The 23312-nt window shown below is 45.9% G+C and overlaps 1 long non-coding RNA gene across 4 annotated transcripts in view; it reads right to left on the bottom strand.

Moving 5' to 3' along the window:
- Positions 1–538: 538 nt before the first annotated feature.
- The window catches only part of LOC106839509 (uncharacterized), a 38087-nt gene continuing 15313 nt past the window's right edge, over positions 539–23312 (bottom strand). The window contains exons 2-6 of one of the 4 annotated variants that reach the window (XR_011501586.1): positions 23040–23144; positions 21713–21914; positions 7406–8735; positions 6599–6933; positions 540–5705 (exon numbers count right to left, since the gene is read on the bottom strand). This is a non-coding gene — a long non-coding RNA (uncharacterized lncRNA). Of the gene's footprint in view, positions 5706–6598; positions 8736–21712; positions 21915–23039; positions 23145–23312 lie in introns of all 4 variants that reach the window. The other 3 variants (XR_011501588.1, XR_011501585.1, XR_011501587.1) reach the window with 3 other exon arrangements.

Here is a 23312-nt window from a genome sequence, read left to right as displayed (position 1 = left end):
ACCTGGGTCCCTGATAGAGAATTGTGTATTAGCCCTGGATTGCAAAATTTGGGGCTTCCTGTCATATGAGATAAATGAGCCTCTATTTGTTTAAGTCAATATGAATTGTTTCCAAGCAAATACATTCCTGGAGTTTGTGTCAAACATAGTAGCATAGTAATTACATAACAGTAATCGTGTTAAACATGTGCAACTTAGGGCTCTAGCACATTGCCACTTTCCTTATTTCCTTACTGATCCTATCTTTCTGTATAGGAGCATTATTGTATGTACTGTATCTCTTATAAGCTAACTCAAATCCTTTTGGGAAAGACATGTCTAAAAATCAATTCAGTGAGTACAATTTGGTCCTGGGCCAAGTGTCTCCCTGAATTTTTACAAGTTATCCTTTAGGTTATCAGTCAAGAGGCAACAGAAAGAATAGGACTATCCCGTTCTACAAACTTCTACCACATGCCACGAGGTTTGTTTTGTCACCAGTGTGTATCCAGCACCCAGCACAATGGGTCAAAATATTCAGTGACCAAGTATTCATGAAAAGTCCCTATCAGTTGTGTTGGTTATGCTCAAAGAAAATTAAGATTTAACAGAGCATTTCAATACATTAGATCTGCCATTTGACTACAGTAAGTGTTTTAAGAAAAGACTACACTCAACTTCAAAGAAACAGCATCTCATCTTTGTTCCAAATGACCACAATATGCTGCTTAAGCTAACAATGGGATCAAAAGAATCTGCTGAGCCTCAAGGGCTGGTTCAATAGGACGCCAGTAGTAATAACAATTGTCATCAGAGATTAAAAGATCTTCGAGTGTCATGTACAAAAGTTATTTTTAGAACACTGGCTAAAATTTGGAACTTGGGGGCCAGACCCATGGCGCAGAGGTTAAATGCACACATTCCGCTTTGATGGCCCAGGGTTCGCCAGTTCAGATCCCGGGTGCAGACATGGCACTGCTTGCCAAGCCATGCTGTGGTAGGCGTCCCACATATAAAGTGGAGGAAGATGGGCACGTCTGTTAGCTCAGGGCCAGTCTTCCTCAGCAAAAAGAGGAGGATTGGCGGCAGATGTTAGCTCAGGGCTAATCTTCCTCAAAAAAAAAAAATTGGAACTTATATCAAGAAGAAAAATTAACTAATACACAAGATAAGAACATAGGAGGACATTTTAGAAATTTACACCAAAAATAAGATAAACAAAAAGAGACTGTGCACAATACGATGAGTTACAAATATCCTTAGTATTAGTTTCAGTATGTTATGATTCTTAGTTTCTGTTCAAAACCTAAACTACGTGAAATTACCTATAATATGTGTCCTCAGTATGATTTCCGTTTAAAAATCTGTCAAAACCACAGTGAGATACCATTTCACACCCATTAGGATGGCTATTATTTTTAAAAAACAAAAAAATGGAAAATAGCAAGTGTTGATGACGATATAGAGAAATTAGAAACTCTGTGAGCTGCTATTGAGACTGTAAGATGGTGCAGCCACTCAAAACAGTCTGTGGTTCCTCAGAAGTTAAACATAGAATTACCCTACGACACCAGTTCTACTCCTCAGTATGTACTCAAAAAACTGAAAATAGGGACTGAACCAGAAACTGGCACAGCAATGTTCATAGCAGCATTATTGACAATAGCCAAAGGTGGTAACACCCAACTGTCCATCAGCATATGAATGGATAAACAAAATGTGGTATATCCACACAGTGGGATATTATTCAGCCACGAAGAGGAATGAAGTTCTGATACGTCCAACAACATGGATGAAACTTGAAAACATTATTCTAAGTGAAATAGGACAAATATTGTATTATTCCATTTATGTGAATAGGCAAATTCATAGAGACAGAAAGTAAAACAATGGTTACCAGGGGCTAGGGGCTGGGGGATGGGAAGTTACTCCTTATTGGACACAGAGTTTCTACTAGGGATGATGCAAAAGTTCTGGAAATAGATAGTGGTGACAGTTGCACAACACTGTGAATTTTACTTAATGCCACTGAATTGTACACTTAAACATGATTAAAATAGTAATTTTTAAGTTGTGCATATTTTACCACAATGAAAAAAACTCTATGAAATAAATTGAACCAAAAAGATGGGTTTTATTTGTTTGAGGAATAGCCAATAGAAAAGATTTCTACATTGTGTTTGTGGCTTTGTCTGTCTTTGCTCTCTTTAGCCCTGTCTGCCTGTGCTGTGAAGCAGTGACAAGGTGCCCCCACGACACGGCCGAAGTCCTGCAGGCTGTGGGTTTGTGGGGTGTGGGCCACGTGCCTCAGGGGTCCTACGTCGTTCAGAAAGAATTCCAGCTTGGCAATTTCATTCCAGTTCTTCAACTCTCATTGTGTGTCACTGGAGCTCCCCCACTCCCACCGCTCAGGCGTATGTTGGGCCAGAATTTGTTTGTGAAAACATTATTTTAGGATTCCTTCCACTCCTATCATCTGCTTATTTTCCTTCCTGCATATTTCATAATGTAGCTTAGAAATTTCTGATTCAGCAGTTAAAATAGCCTGTGCATTAGTTATCACTTCCTTGTGACCCACTTTATATGCAATTACTCGTTCTGGCATTGAAAGTTCAGGTTTCAAAAATAATTTCTGGGACTAAAGTATGTGTCTGCGGAAAAAGTGGAGGGGAAAAGACATTCACTGACTATCTATTGGCAGCATTCAGAGGACCCCCAGAGCGGGCATCCCAAATCAGCCTAAGACTTCCCACCTCTCTCGCTCTCCTGCACGGGCTCCCACTCACGCCCTCCCCAGTTATCCCACGTCGTCCACCGCCCCCACTCCGCTTTCCTTCCTGAGAAATGTGTCTCTGCACTGAATTCACACACACTTGTGTCGGCTGCACATCCCTGTGCTCAATGCCAGGGGACACAAAGGACAGTGCCAGAGTCCCTGCTCTGAGGAGGCAGGTAAGCCACGCAGTTTCTCTCCCGCTCGAGTGTGCTCCAAGCCCACGAAAGGCTCGTGAGGCGCAGGTCCTGAACCTCGGCACCAGGGAATCAGATTCCGTTGATCGGCACTTTTCACAGCTCCCCAGAGAATTCTGACTGGGATCCCAGGAACATGTGCGAAACACTGTGACGACGCCGCAGAACATCTTCTGAGCTGTTGTGCGGTGGCTCCACCACAGCAGGAGAACAAAGGAGAGACCGAACTGTCTGAGATGGAGCGAAGGCTTCCTGGACAAGGAGCTGTCAAAGAAGAGCTGAAACTAGGCAGGTGGGAGGCACCGCGGCACTGTCACCCGCTGCCCCCCACCCCTGAGGATGAGGGCAAGACTTTTGGTCACATTCCTCCCACTCAGGGCCTTTGCACATTTGGCGGGGGGGAGGGATAGAGGGGGATGCGGAGGTAGGTTGGAGGGGTTGGGGGATTGGGGAGTTGGGGAGGGAGGTAAGGGGACAGGAGACTCTGGTACAATGGCTGCACTCATCTCTGAGGGGATCCAGGTGGAGGATGCCTTTTCCTGGGGTCCCTTCGTCCACGCTGGGCCCCAGCTCCTGACTCACCTCCTACAGAGGGCCCTGGACAAGGTCCTTTCCTTCTCTAGCCTCAGGTGAGGGGTGACATTATTGCTTTGCAGGCTTGGTGCAAGAATCAAATGAACCAATGTGTGTAAAACCCTTGGTGCACAATTAAAATTCAGAACATGGTAGCTAATGGTATTATTATTCTAGATTTTTCTTTAGAATAAATTCCTAGAGGTGGGATTTCTGGAACAAGGAGTGTGTTACCAAATGGCACACATAGAAACTGTGTTGCAGCTTGTGAGTTTTATAGAATTGAGTGTCTCAATTTGACTGCCAGAGATGAGGATGCTCATTCATCTCTACGACACCAGGTACTGGGAGGATATACACCACGATATTAACAGTGTCATCGCTGGATGAGAGGGACAAAGGGTTTCTTCTATGTCCTTTTTGCTGCGTTGATAAATGGCAGCCATGATCTTCCTCCTCCTCTTCTCTCTCCTCACATAACACACACACACACACCAGCTTGTTCCAGTGCCTGAAAAATCCCTTTAAATTAACACTCTCCCTCCACCCAGGGGACTCCTATTAAAATGCAAATACATTACCTGGGAAAAGTACCACATTCGACTCAGGGACCTCGCTATGCGCCCTTTCCCAGGTTACTGATCCAATAGCCAGCTGTTATCCCCTGGCCCAGAGGAAGGACAGATGGAAGGTCTGGGGCAGGGCTGCACCCCTAGAAGGGCAAGCCCAGAATAGGAGTAGTAGCAGTGGGTGGCCTGAGAGCTAGGAGGCACATCAAAAACCGTCAGATGCTCAAGATGCCACAATCCAAAGCAGTGGGCGGGTTTCCAGAGGAGCCTTGAGAGGGAAGGGCTGCCCTGCTGCCGGAAGTGGCCGTGTTCAAAGTCTGGAGGCAGAGGAAGGAACCGAGGGACCTCCGGATTCCCCTGCACAGTCCTGTGCCAGCGCGGTGACAGGTGCAAGGGAAGGTCGTGACCTTGGAGATGCTTGTTTGCACCTGCCTCGCCTTCTCAGCCTGTATTTAAGACCAAAAAGGTTATGGTTTGTACGAGCGAGCCCCCGGGTGCCGGTGAGTCCATCACTCTGAGAGCCAGTCGGAGGGCTCAGAGGTGGTGCCACAACCGTTGGAATGATCTGTTGGCGTGTTTTCTACATGAGAACCTTCCTTTCTTGCTTATCTTATTACGGAGCTGCATGACCTTTGACTATAGGGTCCGTCTTAGGAAACCAAAACCCTCTAACATTCTCGCCAATACCTTTTCATTCCGTGACTGGAACCTACTTTTTCGGAGAAATGCTTTGAGAGGCTGATACCTCTGAAATGCAACTTCATTGTCTGCCTTTTCCCAATTTCTCTCAATTCCAGTTTGGGGCAGACATACTTTTTCCCTAGAGCTCAGAGCAGTTCCCTGCCCAACTCAGAATCGAAACTTCACCTCAGAATCCAAATTTTAAGTAACGAAGAGATTTCCAGGGTCTGGGTAGAAGAGAGACATTTAGGTTGTCAAAGGGACAGAGGAAGGCTGACGCCATCTTGTATTTCTTACAACAAAAAATAAAGGGAGGTGGGAGGCCAAAGGGTGGGTCCGGCCAGGCTGTACCCCTCTCATGCACACTCCCTCTAACCTGACCAGCCTGTGCGTGTTCCTGTTATTGCCAATGAACCCATCTAGAAGGAAGTAATGTTGTATTCTTTCTTCAGGAGAGGGAGGGGTCGAGGGGAGAAAAATACCAATCAAGTGGCAGCTAGTCAGACCTACAGGGTTTCCTCAGAGCCCAGAGTTTAGAAATTCAAATCAAGGGCGCTGACGGAGCTACAAGACTACCTGAAGCTTATCTGGAGCTGAGGGCGGGAGGCAGTCCGCTAGGAGAGGCCTGGCGCACACAGGAGGGCGGGCCGCCAGCAGCCAAGGGAGTAGACGGGGACTGGGGCACACGGGGTCTCCAAGCTGCCCCTCCACGGCTCTCCTCCTGTCACCTTCTTCGTTGTTCTCTACAGAACAAAGACTCTCCCAGAGAAAGACCGCAGCCTTCAGAGGAGGCTCCAGGTCCGGGCTCTCGCCAGGCTCTGTCCTGGAAGGGGACAGGCCCAGGCGGGCTGCTGGGCCTTCTACCTCCCGGGCGAGGACTTCAATTCATATCTGGTTATGGACGGAAGCCTTTCTCTGCTCCTTTCAATAATCCTGGAGAGAAAGGAAAGCAGTGCCCCAGGAAAGCAGGCAGGCAAACCTGGACAGGAAGTGGAGAGTGGAACGGACAGGGGCAGGGAGGGACGGGGCCACCACAGGGTGGGGCAACTCGCTGCAGGGGTGCTGGTGGGGGTGCTGGTGGGGGTAGTGGTCTTTCTGCTCACAGAGGAGATGGCACAGCGTGTCTGCAGAGCTGGGAGCATCCCTTTCTCTGGCTGAGCAGACGTTGGGCCCAGTCTACCCTGGTCCTCTTTTCTGCTCTCCCACTCGCTCCCCTCTGGGCGTGTCACTACCTCTACGGATCCAACTTGTGTCAGTGCTGGGGGCTCCCTACCTTCTTCTCTGGGGTCCAGACTCATGCACCCCCGCTCCAGCCAGTCATCTCCACCAGGACGACCCACAGGCACCCCAAACCCACCCTGTCCTAAGTGAACTCTTTGTTTTTCCATCTACACACACCGTCCACCGGGATTCGCTTATCTCAGTCAATGGGGGTTCCCCAGCCCCACTCACTCAAACCAGAAGTCTCGCCCACCCCGCACCCCGTCTTGTCAATTCCCCGGGCATCACTTGGGAGGTCAGGCCACCATTACCTCTCGCGGGATCAGTGTGGCCGCCTCCTCCCCCTCCACTCTTGTCTTCCTCAAATCCAGCCAGGGCCATCTGTCTAGCAAGCAGCTCTGACTCCTGTTTCGAGCCCCTTTCTATGTCCTCATTCCCATGTAACACGTTCAAGGCCTAACCCAGGCACTGGGGGCTCACAGTTCTATTCAGAAGTGTACCTTTTTAAAAAATTACATTATGAACTATTTAAAACCCTCAAAAAGGCAGAAAGAATATAACAACACACAGGTACCCACTCCCGAAATTTAAGCCTAAAACCTTACCAGAATAGCCGAAGCTTCCTGTGGCCTCGCACATCCCATCTTCTCCCACAGAGGTAACTGCTATCCTGCATTTGTCATCATTCCTGCGATTTCTCTGTAATTTTATGTAACACGGCTCCTTTATTTCATGGTAACTTAGTGTTCTTCCTTTGAGCCTCTCTTGCGGGGTAACTTTGGATGCAGTCCAGGAAATGCCACGAGGAGGTCATCTGGACACGGTCGTCCCTCAGGCACATTCTTGGGCTCTGCAGTGTCTCCTCTCCCCACGCTGCTCTCCCACATGCGACATGGCATCTGGGGGATTCACTGGAGGGAGGGGTGCTGTCTTTTGTGACCTTACGGGTGGGGGTTGTGAGGGTAGAAGACGAGGTGCTTAAAACCATAGCATGTCCTCCAGATCCTGGGTGATTTCTGCCACAGGGTGGCTGGGAACTCCTCTGGGGTCTTGGCTGGGCCAGGGCTCAGTCATTCTCCCAGCTGGACTCAGCCTGCTCAGCATCCCCTGCCCTCTGACTCTGGGTCCTCCGCCAGTCTCCCCTCCAGCCTCTGCCGTGGGCTTTCACCGTGCACACCCAGGATAGACCCTCTGACTCTCAAGCCAGCCATCTCCTATGACATATGGGACTTCTGAGTCCAGTCCACGCCCCACAGAAACTGAAGGGGGTTCAGAGAAGCCAAATTCTAGCCCTCGCTGTGCCTCATCACATGACTGTTTTACTCTGATGGGTCGGGGCAGTCTGATAGGCATTCTCCTCTCAGATCCCAAATAGGAAGCAGGGCAAACCCCCTGGGTCTGGGTCAACCTACCTGACAAGCAGACAAGATTGTCCTTCTGCATGCTTCTTTCTTCTGGGCAGGTAGTCTCCAAAGATGACCACTGTGAACGCATCTCTCCCTGCACATGCGCACTGTTCCTCCCATCAAGAAGCTGAAGCTGCTTCCTCCCCCTAAATCAGGGCCGGCCTTGTGACTTGCTTTGATCAACAGAGTGCCGTGCAAGTGAGGTTCGGGTACTTCTGAGCCCAGACCTCACATGCACTGGCAGCTTCTCTCAACTGGAAGCCAACCGCCATGTAAGAACCCAACTGCCCTGAGATCACCGTGCTCCGAGGAAGCCAGAGATAGCCACATGGAGAGGAGAGAGACAGAGAGAGAGAAACGGCAGCCAGCCCCGGCTCTTCCATTTACCCAGCCAAGGCATCAAACACGGGAGTTAAAAAGTGTTTTTGGGTGTTCCAACCCCAGCAGATAGTCCATGAACAGAAGGACTACCCAGCTGAACTCAGCTCAGATGGCAGAATTATGAGAATGATCAAATGTTGTCGTTTTAAGCCACTAAGTTTTGGGGGTGGCTCATGATGCAGCAAGAGTTAAATGGGGCTGCATTTCTCACCACTGCCCTCCTTCAACTTCACGCCCCAACAACTCACGCCAGCTTGTGGCTCTGCACACGCCGTGCTGGGCGCACCTAAACACCTTTTTCAAACTGTAATCTCTTTGCCCACCTCTCTCCTCTGCCTGGCTAACTTCCTTTCCCCTTTTGTCTCATTTCTGTTTTTTTCCTACACACCCATGACACCTGAGGCAGGTCACTATCATTGCACCAATGACATTATATTGCAATTGTTTCCTTATGTATCTGACGCCCAAACTCGGCTTGAACTCTTCAAGGGTACGTGCTGTGTCTTCTTCAGCTTTGTGGCATCATTTTGTAAGGAACTGCAGGCAAGTCCCTTAAACCCCTTCAGCTCCATTTCCCTGGTCAGTTAGGGATTGCATTCAGCTGTCTGTAACACAAATCCGACCCCACTGGGTTAACCAAATAATGGTTTATTTTTTTCACTTAACAAGCTGAAAGTAGGCCTTCCAGGGCAGAAGCAGTGGCTTTGCAATCTCAGAATATCCCACTTTCCTTCTATCTTGCCGTTCTACCACTCTCCAGATATGGCTGTCCTCCTTGTGGTTGCCTCGAGGTCACAACATGGCTGCTCCGCCACAAGCCTCGTCCTCACATTCCAGGTAGGGAGAAGGAAGGAACAAGGAGGACCGGGCAGTGCTCCTATCAGGAAAGCAACACTTTCCCAGAAGACTTCTATTCAAGTCTCCGTGGCCAGAACCATATCATGGCCATCCATAGCTGCAGGAGAGAAATGACAAAATGTTTGCAAAATGATCAGTGTCTGCAGTAATTGCCCAGAGAGCCTAAACTTTAAACTAGAAGCGGTATCTGCTTGGGGCTGTCTCCATGCAGGAAACAAGGAGAAAATGGGTGTTGGGTAGCAACTGGCGGTGTCTGCCTCACTCCCCAACCGTAAAACAGGATGAGGACATACCTCTAGTTGGCAAAATCAAGACAGAATGTAGGCAAACTATTGTTCTTGGTACCAAGGACACAGTAAGCACTGAAGAAAAGAGATTATCTTCCTGCGTTTCCAGCTGTGGCACTTAACTGAAACAGCCCAGAGTTTTTCCTGAAGGGCAGAGAGTTAGTGGACTCGAGGCAGTGGTCCCACCTTCTTTCTGCAATTCTTCTGCAGGGAATCTGCTTCTGATGATTAAAAGGCTTTTCTCAATAATCTATTCAACTGTCAATAAAGCCAAACAGGATTATCATCATGGCTCTTCACTTAGAACGTGTGACCCAGAAAAAACAAGGCGCAGGGAACGAAGAGACAAATGAATAAGCCGTTTGCGTTACTTTGTGGCTACAGCGCTGCATATTTCATTTCTGATTCATGGAAAAACATCCAGCACACGGGAGTCAGCTAGATGGTGAGCGGCCTCAGACCAAGGGGTTTAGGAAGAAAGGTTCCAACATCTTAGTCACTGGGGCCCAGGAGGCTGGCCTGGAAAATGTTAGCGACAGGAAGACTCCTTTTTGCTAGGAACCTGCTCTGTGAATCTGCAACCTCTGACCCCCACAGGTTTTTGTTTGTTTGTTTGTTTGTTAAAGCAGATCATTTTACATTTCTGTGTTGGTTAGAACTTTTTTTGTTTGCAAGGGAAAAGCACAAAATGGCTTATTAAAAAGTGGATATATTGGCTTGAGTGACTGAAAAATCCAACAGTAGAGTTTCAGGCACGACCGGATCCAGGTGCTCAGGAATCTCGCCATCACCCAGGTTCTCCCTCCGTGGTAACAAGACAGCCCCTTGCAGCCTCCTTAATTACAACCCACCAGCTCAGCAACCCCAGCAGAAAGAGGATGCCTTTTTCCCAAGGTTCCAGAAAAAGCTCCAGGACTGGTCCAGCTTGGGTTACCCGCCCACCCTTGAACCAAACCCTGTGCCTAGGGGAACATGGTTCTCTCATTGGCCAGTCTGGGTCACATGCCTAAGCCTGGGGCCAGAGGGCAGGGTCAGCCCCATTCAAACCACTTAGGCTGAGAGTGGGAGCCAGGTGGTCCCCCAAAGGATAGTTGGGGGGCTCCTGCCAGCAAAACAGCGAGCCAAGGCCAGGACCACAAAAGCTCCTGGTGTCCTGTACAGATTCAGATTCCTTTAGACATCATTAAACGTCAATACCGTAATAATGCCACTGACACTTTTTTCCGTCTGTCACAATCCTACTCATTTTTCAGGCTCATTTCAAACGTCAGCACAAACATATCTCCCTAATGAAATGAATTTTCCATCAGCACTTTGTTTATTTTTCTCTTGCGGCATGTGCCATTTCTTGCCATAGGTTGTGGTGACTTACACACCCGTTTGTCTCCACTCTGGTTTGGAAGAAGCTCAAGACAGAGTCAGAGCAGCCACACCCCCCATTTCCCACTAGATCCTGAGGATGAGGATGAGGGATGCGAACGGGCAGGAATGAGAGGAAGGCGGGATGGTGTGACGGGAGAAGTCACATGGCTCCCTCCAGGAAGAAACGCACCCATGGCGCAAACTTGGATTTTAGAAGACAAGCTGGCTTTCCTTCTTAAGTTGTGCTGGAACCGCCTGTCTCTAACATGTGTGGTGAGACCTGGGCTGAAGCTGAAAACAGACTGAAACCCTAAGATGGCTGTAGTCTTGCAAATACCACGTCCTGAATAAATAGAGAGAGAGTTGTGAGGAGCGTTCCTCCCTTCAATAAGCAAAATGCCGACACCCCAGCTGCCTCTCACACTCTCCCAGGGCCAGTGGCTTATTGACGAGCTCAGAACTTTCCCACTGCCCCTGTCTTCACCGGGACGCCACGCACCGTGCCTTCCTGCAGCACCCTCGCTGCAGGCCTGCAGGCTCCCTTGAGTGTTTCCTGTTCAGCTCAACAGGTTTCATTATGAGAACTAATATTTGCTCACTATTAAACCGTGTTTACCCTCGTAAAAGGCAGCTCCCGAGGACTGGGATTAGGTGAGCCCAGAACAATCTCAGTGTTTATGCAAATGTGCTCGTGATTCCCACCGCCCAGCTCTCCTACGGCTCCATCATTCTGGGCCCTCTGCCTTTGGACGTCTAACTCCTTGGTCTTCTGATTTAAAGCAGACAACCACAAGTCCTCCGTTTTCAGCCTCCACCTGCCCGTGGTGGATGCAGGACAGAGTTCTCCTCCTACGGACGTCTCATCTTTCTGTGCAGAAATAGCCTCTGTTGACTCCTTCGTAAAGACTGACTGTTAATGATCCTAGTGAAGCTGCAGGAGTGCCTCCCTTTCTGCGGCTTCTGGGTCACATTCCTGAACCAAAAATTGAAGACTGTCAGAAAATCTGAGACGTATTGTTTCTCGAGTCTCGTCAAGCATATCATGTGGTTTGTTCCACTGCCAAGTTTCTCCCTCATAATTCTGACATGTTTGTCCCCAAACACACTCATTTCCCGTAACCAAAAGAGCGTGAGGGGGAGGAGACCTTTAGAACTCAAGAGACATAAAGATGGAAGCTCGTCACGAGAGACTTCATCTACGGTAAGAGTGAACACGAGAGTCCCTGATGTGTTCTTGGGGTGGTCGTTAGGGTCCGATGTCCTTATTTTGACCTTAGAGAAAATGCACTGTTCTTCCCCTCCCCCCCAAACACACACCAAGCTGCTCACACGGGGGAGGGCATCTTGGGAACAAAAGCAAGAATCAAGTCACATCTATCAACCAATCGGAAGCGAGCCGTTTCATCCACAAGGCAGGCTGGAGGCAGAGCTGGTGAGCACCCCTTGCCAACAGTGGAGCCCAGCGCGGATTCCCAGCGATCCGAGCCGCAGCAGACGCTCCTGGGGCAGGAGGTGCTTACCCAGGCTCAGTGCACGCCCTTCCTCTCTCTACAGGCTCCCGGACGGCGGTGGCCGAAAGGCTTCAGCTTTCAGTACACACCGTTCTGATATAAATAACTGCCGCTGAGGGCCTCAGATTTGACTTCCGCAAAACTCAGGTCTTCACTTCCCCAGTGTGTGGTCAAACACACCTGTTCCTCCGAAAACCAGCAGGCTGAATTCTCCTCAGTAAATCAGCCTCACGCATTTCTGAGGCAAGAGTCTGTACCTAGTGCATCAGCTGCACTTCTGTGCAAGATTCTCCATCACATTTCTCCAAAGACACTAACCCACAAATTCAGATATGCGATTCCTGAAATCAGAAAAAATCTTCCACACACTGTGTTCTTTAATCACTGCCTACCAGTAGGTATAAACAGTTCATTTGTAAAGCATGCCTGTGCAGACAAGCCCATGTGCACTGCATGTGCGCGCACACACACACACACACACACACACTGTGGCATGTGCTACACGCAGTAGAAAATTTCATTCTTTCAGGACAGGCACCAGCCAAACCCTTAAATTGTGAAACGAAGAATGCAGGCAGCAAAACTTGTGACTTCAGGCCACTTTTGATTACATTTCTGGAGCTCGGCCAGCAGAGCCATTTCCCAGCAAACCAACTCAGACAGTTCACAGTCGCACATTCAGCTCACCAACCTACAACCCAGCTCTTTGCCAAGCTGAGGGGGGTGTTTCTCCTTGCCCTGAGCCAAGCTCCAGTCCTATAAAGTCTTAGCTAAATCACAAGAGATCGGCCTTCCCAAAACTGTGTAAGGACAAAGGAAAGAGGAGGGGCGAGCAGAACAAAACAGCTTCACATTGTGAGCAACTGGAGAGTCTGCGAACGCTCAACTGATTGCACGCCAACACAGCCAGTGTGCAGGCGCGACAAGCCAGTGCTCCATTTCAGACCCAGGAAGAGCACAATTGAGGTCAAACACACTTCTCCCATGTGTGACCCTACAACCAGTACCCCCTCAGCTGGAAAGATAGTTTCCCTCAGGTGGGTAGCTTTGCCTGAGGGAGTCATGTCTAAACCAAAAGCTGACCCTGGGGCTTTGCAACTGTGCCCCAGTCCATGCCGGGGACGAGCTCAGTGCTCGTAGTCCATTTGGGGCATCTTCTCAGATTGGGAGGAGCGGGATCCTCAGGAGGGAGGAAGCAACTGTGGTTTTCCTGCCCCAAGAACCTGGAGCCAGAATGCAGTCAGGCTGCCCTGAGATCCAGAAGGCGGTCCTCCTCCTCTTAGACACAGAAGTCCACGAGAACCGCACCTTCCAGTTCCACAGTACGTAGTCGACGAATAAATAGTCAATGCCATTTACACACATGGCATTTTGGGTGGTAACCACTGATTTAGAACATTTGCCCCATTCAGAATCTAACTCAGACTTTACTTAGGGAAGACTCTTCTGAAGTCAAAAAAATTTTTTAATTCTTGGCAGTTTCTTAGCTCTTCGATTTTATCACCTGTCTTGAGATTTTAAAAAATAAATATTAAAAAAATCTAGGCAGCAAATGGTATAATTTTACTCATCCCCTACGTGTTAGCCTCTGTCTCTCATGCTCACAAAATAAATTCCAGACTGATTAAAAAGCCTAATGTGAAAATCAAAATAAAATGAGTATTAGAAGGAAACATAAGGGAATATTTGACAATCCTGAGATAGGGAAGGACTTGCTAAGCACGATGTAAAACCCAGAAACCATAAAGAAAAATACCCGCAGATTTGACTGCATAAAAATTTTAAACTTTGTGAAATAAAAGGCAATATAAATAAAGACTAGGAGAAAATATTTACAACAGACATAACACATAATTAACATCCAGAATAAATAGAACACATACAAATCAATAATAAAATGCAAACCACCCAATAATTAATGCACAAGGAATATTCATAGGAAATTCACAAATATAATTGGCCAGGTTGACAGAACATTGCTCATGACTCCAAAATTTCGTTTCTAGATATATACCCAACAGAAGTGTGTGCGCATGTGTTCTAAAAGACATGCAAAAGAACATTCATAGCATCATTATTTGCTAATAGCTAAAAGTTGGAAACAACCCAAATGTCAATCAATAAGTAAACTGTGGTATATTCACTTAATGGAATATAATGAGCAATGTAAACGAATATATTACAGCTATAGGCAGGAACACGAATGACTCATAAACATAATGTTGAACGAAGGAAACCAGACACAAAAGAGTGCATGTGGTATGATTCCATTTATATGAAGTTCAAAACCAGGCAGGACTGATCCCTGGGGTTAGATGTCAGGATGGGGATTACTCTGGGGGAGGTGGGAAAAGGTCTGATAATACTCTATTTCTTGACCTGGGTGGCGCTTATGAGAGGAGTTCACCTTGTGTTAATTCAGTCAGCAGCACACTTAAGACTTGTGTATCTTTGCTGTATTTATACACCTCAAGAAAAAAGTTCAAAAAAATCCAAATGGTCAATAGGCATAGGAAAAGATGCACAACCTAATGGGTAAATCAGAGAAATGCAATTTTAAATGGCATAGTTTTTTATGTGTATGATGCTGGCAATTTTTTTTAAAAAAATCAATAATGTCCGGTGTTGATGAGTATGATGGTGGCTATGTAAACTGGAGCAGAATTTTTGGAGAGAATCTTGGTATTATTTAACAAAAATTCAAATGTGCATGCCCTTTGGTCCAGAAATTCCACTTCTGGGAATGCATCCTTCAGAAATATTTATACGTATACACAAAAAACTTGCCTATGAGAATGTTTGCTGTAGGACTGTTTGTAATGGTGAAAAATGGAAAACCAGCCATGTGTCCCTCAACAGACTAGGAGGTGAAGAAACTGATCCGGCTGTGCAGTCTGGAAACGGGCGAGCCTCTATGTACTGACACTGAAAGAGCTCCAGCAGCCTGTTAAGTGAAAAACAGTAAGTCCCAAACAGAACATGTTGTATGATGCTGTCTATGTATAAATGACCCGAATGTAAACCGTAAAAACCACAAAAATTTTGGAAACAAGAAAACAAAACGAAAATCTCGTGCAGCTCATTTATCTAAATATTTTACAAATCCTGTCACAGAATAAAGTTAACTTCTCTCTTGAGATAGAATGCACAGTGTAAGCATTCTCCGGGACGGTCTCTGCCCCAGACCCAGAAAGGCTGCCCCTCACTGGAAGGAGCCGCGGTTGTTCCGCAGCCTCCCGGAAGAGCCTCAGCATCTCAGAAATGCCAGCTCCCACACAGGCCCAAGCAAGGGCACACGGAGTCTCCCAGATCTTGTGCTTCTGAAGCACTTTTCAATAATTAACAAATCCGCCTAAAGGGTGGGGCGGGCCTGGCTCCCACAGACTGGGCACTCCCTCTGCCAGCTGCCCTCCTCTGGAATGCAAAAACATCCCTAGGAATGGCTGTTGCTGGCCGCTGCCCTCCCTCAGCCCCCAGACTCGGGGAAGGTGAGGCCGGCCACACCCAGGACAAGGCAACGACTTCCTCTCTCAGGATGTTCTCCAGGAAGAGTTTACGATTCTCTACTCTTCTGGTCCCACCTCTGCCTGTCCCCTCCCACCATCTTCCTCCGGAGTCTGAGGAAGAATATTGCAACAGGCAGCGGGAGAGATAACATCTTAATACTGTCAGTTTCAACTCTGCCTTTTCTTGCTCAACTGATCCTATGAGCAACAGAAAAATGTATACAACTTTCAATTTCTTACTGGACAAATAAAATTAATTGCAGGAGCAGTCTCTGTTACAATATTTCAAATGATTGGCATCTGGAGCAAAGGTTTGTAGATCTACAAAAAATACACACTTAGCTCTACGAAAAATACACACGTATTTCACACAGAGGGTGACCATTTCCTCACAGGCTGGGAGCAGTCCCCTTGGAAAGGCCGCCAGAGATTAAATCACAAGTTTTCAAACCTGAATATGCCAGAAAAAGACAAGAAGGCATTAAAAAAATATGGCTTCCAGGTTCCCATCCCACGTGTACTGCATCAGCCTCTTCAAGAGTGGGGCTGTGGCATGTGTATTTAAAATTTTTTTTCACTGTGGTAAAATATACACAATATAAAATTTACCTTTTTAGCCATTTCTGAGTGTACAATTCAGTGGCATTAAGTACATTCACAAGGTTGTGCCATCATCACCACTACCCATTTCCTAAAACTTTTTCATCATCCCAAACAGAAACTCTGTAACCATCAACATGACTCCCCATTCCCACCCCACCCAGCCCTTGGTAACCTCTGGCCTGCTTTCTAGGTACTTCATATAAATGGAATCACACAATATTTGTCCTTTTGTGTTTGTCTTATTTCTCTTAGCATAATGTTTTCCAGGTTCATTTATGTTATAACGTGTATTCGAATTTCATTCCTTTTTATGGCTAAATAATACTCCGTTATGTGTACATACCACATTTTGTTTATCCATTCGTCTGATGGTGAACATTTGGGTTCTTTCTACCTTTTGGCTTTTGCAAATAATATTGCTGTGAACATTGTTGTACAAGTTTCTATTTCAGTCTCTGCTTTCAGTTCTTTTGGGTATATATCAAGGAGTGGAATTGCTGGATCATATGGTACTTCTATGTTTAATTTTTTGAGGAACCATCAAACTGCACCATTTTACGTTCCCTCCAGCAATGCACAAGAGTTCCAATTTCTCTACAACTTTGCCAACACTTGTTATTTTCTGGGGTTTTTTTGGTAATAGCTATCCTAAAGGGTGTGAAGTGGTATCTCTTTATGGTTTTGATTTGCTTTTTCTTAGTGACTAATGATGTTGAGTGTCTTTTCATGCTTACTGGATTATTGGCCATATGTATATCTTTGGAGAAATGCCCATTCAAGTCCCTTGCCCATTTTTGAATTAGGTTGTTTTGGGTTTGTTGTTGTTGAATTATAGGAGTTTTTAATATATTCTGAATATTAGTCCCTTATCAGATATTTGAGTTGCAAATATTTTCTCCCATTCTGTGGGTTGTCTTTTCACTCTCTTGATAGTGTCCTTTGATGTCCTAGAGTTTCTATTTTTGTTGAAGCCCAATTTGCCTATTGCTTTTCTTTTCTTGCCTGTGCTTTTGGTATCATATCCGAGAAATTATTACAAAATCCAATGTCATGAAGACTTTCTCCTGTGTTTTCTTCTAAGATTTTTATAGTTTAGCTATTAAGTTTAGGTCTTTGGTCCATTTTGAGTTGAGTCTTGTATATGGTATAAGGTAAAGGTCCAAATTTATTCTTTTGCATGTGGATATCCAGTTTTCCCAGCACCATTTGTTGAAAAAAATTGAATGGTCTTGGTGCCTTTGTCAAAAATCATTTGATCATATAAGTAAAGGCTTGTTTCTGGGCTCTCTATTCCATTCCATTGGTCTGCACATCTGTCTTTATGCCAGACCCATGCTGCTTTGATTACTGTAGCTTTGTAGTAAGTTTTGAAATCAGGAAGTGTGAAACCTCCAACTTTGTTCTTCTTTTCAAAGATTGTTTTGACTATTCCAGGTTTTTTGAGATTCTATTTGAATTTTATGAGTTTTCCTATTCTGCAAAACAAAATGTTCTTGAGATTTCAGTAGAGATTGCATTTAATATGTAGAGCAATTTGGTAGTATTTTCATCCTAAAAATGGTAAATCTTCCAATACATGAACCCAGGATGTCTTTCCATTTATTTATGTCTTCTTTAATTTCTTTCAGCAATGTTTTGGAATTTTCAGTGTACAACTTTTAGCCTCCTTGTTTAAAAATTTATTCCTAAGTATTGTATCCTTTTTGACATCATGGTAAATGGAATCATTTTCTTAATTTCCATTTCAGATTTTTCATTGCTAGTGTATAGAAATGTAACTGACTTTTGCATGTTATTTTGAATCCTACAACTGCTGAGTTCATTTATTAGCTGTAACTGTTTCGTGTGTGTGTGTGTATAATCTTTACAGTTTTCTGTGTATAAGATCACATCACCTGTAAACAGAGATGATTTTACTTCTTCCTTTCCAATTTGGACGTCTTTTATTTCTTTCTATTATCTAAGCACATTGGCTAGACATTCCAACATTATGTTGAGTAGAAGTGGGCATCCTTGTTTTTTCCTGATCTTAGGAGAAAAACTTTCAGTCTTTCACCGTTGAGTATGGTGTTAGCTGTGGGTTTTTCATAGATGGCCTCTATCATGTTGAGGAAATTTCCTTCTATTCCTAGTTTATTGTCATTAAGTGTTGAATTTTGTCAAATGCTTTTTCAGCATCAGTTGAAATGATCATGTGGGTTTCTTTCTTCATTCTATTAATGTGATATAGTACATTGAGTTTCCTATGTTAAACTATCCTTGATTTCCAGGAGTAAATTCCATTTGGTCATAGTATACACTCCTTTTAATATGTTGCTGAATTTGATTTGCTAGTATTTTTGTCTTGGTCTGTAGTTTTCTTTCCTTTTGTATCTTTTTCTGGCTTTGACATCAGGGTAACTCTGGCCTCATGGAATGAGCTAAGAAGTGATCCTTTTTCTTCCATTTTTGGGAAGAATTTGAGAAGAAATGGTGTTAATTCTTCTTTAAATTTTTGGTAGAATGCACCAGTAAAGCCATCTGGTCCTGGAATATGTATTTCTAAGCCAACTTCTCCCCTTCCCCTTGCTCCCATGATTCTGAAATACAGTTGGGTTTGGGACCCACTACCCAAAATATCTGATTTGAATACCCTGGGGTCTAACTCTTGATAAACTAGTAATACTGCCTTTTAAAAAAGAGAAAGAAAAGTTTGGTTTAAGAAGTGTAAGCAAGATATCCAGGTCTAGAAGTGCTTGCAGGTTGGAAATAGGACACAGGGGTGAGCCAGCGCTGAGAAGGAGGAGAGCATTGATTGACAGCCTCGAGGAGCCAGGGCTCCACCCTTCACCTGACCACAGCTGCTTCCACTCAGCCGGATTCTCCCCATAGTCATACCGCCATGTGGCTCCGTCTGGAGCCACTAGAACTCCAGCAAGTCCTCAGTCTGAAACAGGGTGAAGGGAGGAGGTGTTCCATGGACAGGGCTCCTCACGGGAGTCAGGTGGCCAGGGCCAGAGCTCTGATGGGCCGAGCGGATGGTGCTGCAGCAGGAAAGAGGAAGCTTCTTGGCCAAATTGATTAATGTGAGGCTATTCTCACTAAAATATTTTCTTCATCTTCATGCAGAAAGATCACGGACGATGGAAAAGCGTCATAAAACTTGTAATTAAACAGAAAAGCTGTTTTCCACAGGTTCCTTTGCCTTTTCAACTCAGCCTCTCTTCTCCCCACCCCCATCCTTCTTCAGGCACTAATCTGCGTTTCCAGTAAAAACTTGCTGGGTCACTTGTGCAGAAAGAGGAATTAATTTAATATTTGAAGACTCAGCTGACTGGTTCTCCTTGGGAGCAAGTAGCCAAGTAAATATCCAAGACAAGACAAGAAAAGGAAGAAATGGCACCAAGCCTGGATGAAAAGTTCCTCAATCATCCTGCAACCCCTAGACAAGAACATGGAGCCACATCCTCTCTCCCGGTGAGTCACCGCCTCCCACACCCAGCAGGGTGTAGACACGTTTGACTGAAACCTGAATCAAGTAGTCAGAACAAGTCAAGCAGGTTCAACCTTCCCCTCCGTCAGTGAGATAAATGCTCAACCTGCTTCAAGACGGAAGGAGGGCAGAAGGAGGGTTTGCAGCAAGACGCGGTGTCACAGAATCCCACAGATATTTCCGTCTATAAACACAGAAGGGCACGGAAGCTCTGAACACAGAGTCTTCGTTTGTTTTGTCTTCCAGGAGGAGCATTTCTATAGACTGGTGACCTTGAATCGATGAGAAAAGGCCATTTGGAAGATCTGAGTTTCTTCTTCAAAATCCAAGACGTAGTAAATACACAAACACTTGTACTGTTACTATTTCTCTTTTTCCCCTTCCACCTCCTGCCCCTGAGATGGAGAAGAAAAAGTGATAACAGCATCCCAGAAATCCAGAACTGCCTCAGAGACCAAGGCCTAAAAGAGATCGTAACATCAGCGAGGAAGCCTGTGACTAAAAGTTCAAAACTTAAGACCTAATGCTCAAATAATCTGAGCCACTGCTCCATCAGGAACCTCATTCCTCAAGATGGAGAGGGGCTAGTGAAACCCTCATGGGTCTGTCAAGGAACGAATTTACCTACGAGGCTGCTGCAGCCCGAGCTCTCGTCATGACGAGCACGGAGCATCCTCTGCCTCTTTATATAAATAGAGAATGTCCAGACAAACTTGTACTAGGTCATTTCATCATTATTATGATGGTTATTGTCCATAAACGCTTATTAGCTGTCCACTTGGCCAGCACTGACCTGACCAGACCCACGTCAACTCCCCTGAATCGTTGTTGGATGAAGAACATATCCAAGAGTGCTGCTTCCTCGCTTTCCAGAATTACACTCTTGGCAATATCTATATAGATGCATGCTGCTCTTGACACAAGCTTTCGTTGTAAATAGGCACTAAAATAGAGGCTGATAATTAGCTCTCTGGGGAGACAAATGTGTGGTAGAGCCAACTCAGCAGGAGAAAAGTCATGGCAGGTATTGAAGAAACACCGCATGGAAGATGCGTGACACAAAGATGTTTGGAAGACAGTTGAAGTTGGGGAAGACAAGAGAGTCCTGTCACTGCAGACCTTCCCAGTGACAATTTCCATACATCTCAGCACGTGGTTCTGAGAGCGTACTTGCAATTATCTGACACTGTTCAGTCCTGGAAAGCTGAGGTGGCTGGAATGTAAGAGACACCGAACTGGTCAGATCGTAGCCCTGGGAGGGCAGCACTGTATCCAGTCGTGTCTGTGTCTCCACCCCGGGCCAGCCCCTGGCCCTATGATGGGCTTTCAATTTGTGTTCCTTGACTCACATCCTTCCAGACTTCCCCATCTGTTACGTTCTTGACCTTTTGACATCTAAATCTAAGACTAGAAGTCAACATCAAACCTTCAGGTCTCTAACTTTCAAGACCCCTGCCATTGTGTATAGAACTAGCCTTGAGGGGCTGGCCCCGTGGCCTAGTGGTTAAGTTTGTGCGCTCCGCTTCGGCGGCCCAGGGTTCGGATCCTGGGCATGGACATGGCACCGCTCATTAGGCCATGTTCAGGTGGCATCCCACATGCCACAACCGGAAAGACCCACAACTAAAATATACAACTATGTACTGGGGAGATTTAGGGAGGGAAAAAAAAAAAGAAGAAGAAGAAGATTGGCAACAGTTGTCAGCTCAGGTGCCAATCTTTAAAGAAAAAAAAAGAACTAGCCTTGATATAGAAGGAGTAGAGAGGATGCTTGTTGACTTCTGCTGTGCCCTCGTCTGAGCTTGGCTTGCTCAGATGAAGTTCAGGCTGCCCGGCCTTGTTTTCAGAACGTTCCTCCCTTCCCTGAGGACTGAGACAGGTAACGTGGCTCCAGGACTTGGGCCCTGGCCCTGCCACCGTCCACCTTGGCAACCCTCCTTTTCACTTGGTGCCAACTCTTCTGCTACTTGCATCTTTGGATACCGTCTCTAGCCAGTTTAACTCAGATAACCTGCTAAACTATTTTCCCTGCTCAGATTATTAAAATAGAAGTGATGGTGGACTTGAGTCTTGGTTAAGCTTTAAGTTTTTGCCATCCATTACAGTCTACGTTGGTCCATGGGATGAAGATGGAGGTGCCCCCGGGGTAGCTAAGGGCTGCACTGGGAAATCCATATGCTCTCCAGGAATATTTCTTCTTCCCCCAAAATACATGAGGTTGTGTTTGCACCAGGGATAGAGCGGGATTTTCAGGGCACGGATCTGATGGGAAGGATGAGGTTCAACAAAACTGTCTGTAGAGCAGACGAACAATCCTATCCAGTCCTCCTTACCTCGTTTCCTCAAAGCAGGACAAGCCTTAGGCAGATTTTAATAGCTGCAGAGTTTTGGTGATCACAGGATCTTTCGTCTGGTATCGTTATCACAGCGTGATTTCCAAGTCCGCCTGGGTGCAGCATTTTATTCCTCACAGAACCCGCGATCATAAGGGGGCATCCATGCGATCCCCAAATTTCAAGGAGGTCACGGTTTATTCTGTAAAATCAGTAAACAGACAGGTAAGTATGGAATACTCTAAAACCTGCTCAGAGGATTTTAACATACAGACAAACAAGTCAAGGTGGTTTGAATATTTTTCAATCCAGCAAGGAGTGGAACAGCAAGAAGGGTGTAGGGCCCTTTGGCGAAGACAATGCTGGCAGGAGGAGCTCTCCTGAAGTCACCTGCGATGACTGCTCCCCGGTGCCATGCATTTCCTTTATTTTGTCTTCAAGACTCCCACCCTGAGGAGAGCTCTCAAGGGCTGCATAGAATGCGCCCTGAAGACATTACTGCACTCATCGTGACCCCACCTTCTGAAAATCAGCCACATTTCTAGTAGTTCGGTGGCAGGAGAGAAATTACGCACCCCCTCCTGTCACTCCAAGAGGAGTGCTGGAGCAAACATAACCCACCAGGCGTGGCATCGCTGCACTGAGCTGGGCACACCCACAGCTGGGGAGAATTTCACGGCAGGCTGTGGGAGGTGGTGAGCGGGGCTCCAGGTTTGCCGGGAAGCATGAATCACAGAACTGCTGTTCTTCAGAAGCTACCACATTGTAAGCAAAGAGCTGATAATTATGTCAATGAACATTCTACTCTCTCTTTACTGCACTGATCTGTTCGCTTACAAAACTAAAACTTCTAGGTTTTTTTCCCAAAGGCCATATACTTCCGAAAAAGTTTCACTAAAAAGGAAACCTTGGAGTGGAGAAAGAATTTTATTTTCATAAAGTTTTTATTAACAGGTGTTCCTTCATCATGTTTAATGAGATAGATTACTCAGTTAATTACTTTTATAAAATTAAAAGGCAATATGTAAGAGGGAAACTGCAATAAAGCAAGCAAAACTACAGATTGTGGTAAAAGTAGCTGTGATGGTGGTAAATTGCAGCAAACTGGAAAAGTCTCTTTTGAGTCCCCTCCAGCCAGCCTTTATCAAGCACCCTTATGTGCCGAACACCATGCCAGATGCGTGGGGAGTACAAGGAGGCAGTGTAGAACATGGCCTGTGCCCTCAGGGCATTCTTAGTTTGATTGGAAAGAGCAGTGATATGTAGACAGAGATACAAAAATCAACAGTTCTAGGACATGAGTATTGTGATGGTCAAGAGTACAGACCTGGAGCCAGATTGCCTCCGGAGAATGCCAGCTCGACCACTCCAGGCCAGGACTGGAGCAAGATGCTCACCTCAGCACACAGTTTGAGAGGGTGCCCAAATCAACCTTGGAATCACAATAAATAACAGTTTAAAAAATCAAAATTAATGCAAAGAATTCACGACGCACAAAATAGCAGAAGTTTAAATAAAGGCAGGCTGCAACGATGCTGTGCCGTCACGTTGAAGCCTCAGGCAAAAGGAAGAGAGTGCGATCCTATATACATGTTTCAGT

This window comes from Equus asinus, chromosome 2, assembly GCF_041296235.1.
Source record: "Equus asinus isolate D_3611 breed Donkey chromosome 2, EquAss-T2T_v2, whole genome shotgun sequence".
Taxonomy (NCBI): Eukaryota; Metazoa; Chordata; class Mammalia; order Perissodactyla; family Equidae; genus Equus; species Equus asinus.
This window is presented reverse-complemented; position numbering and strand designations above follow the sequence as displayed.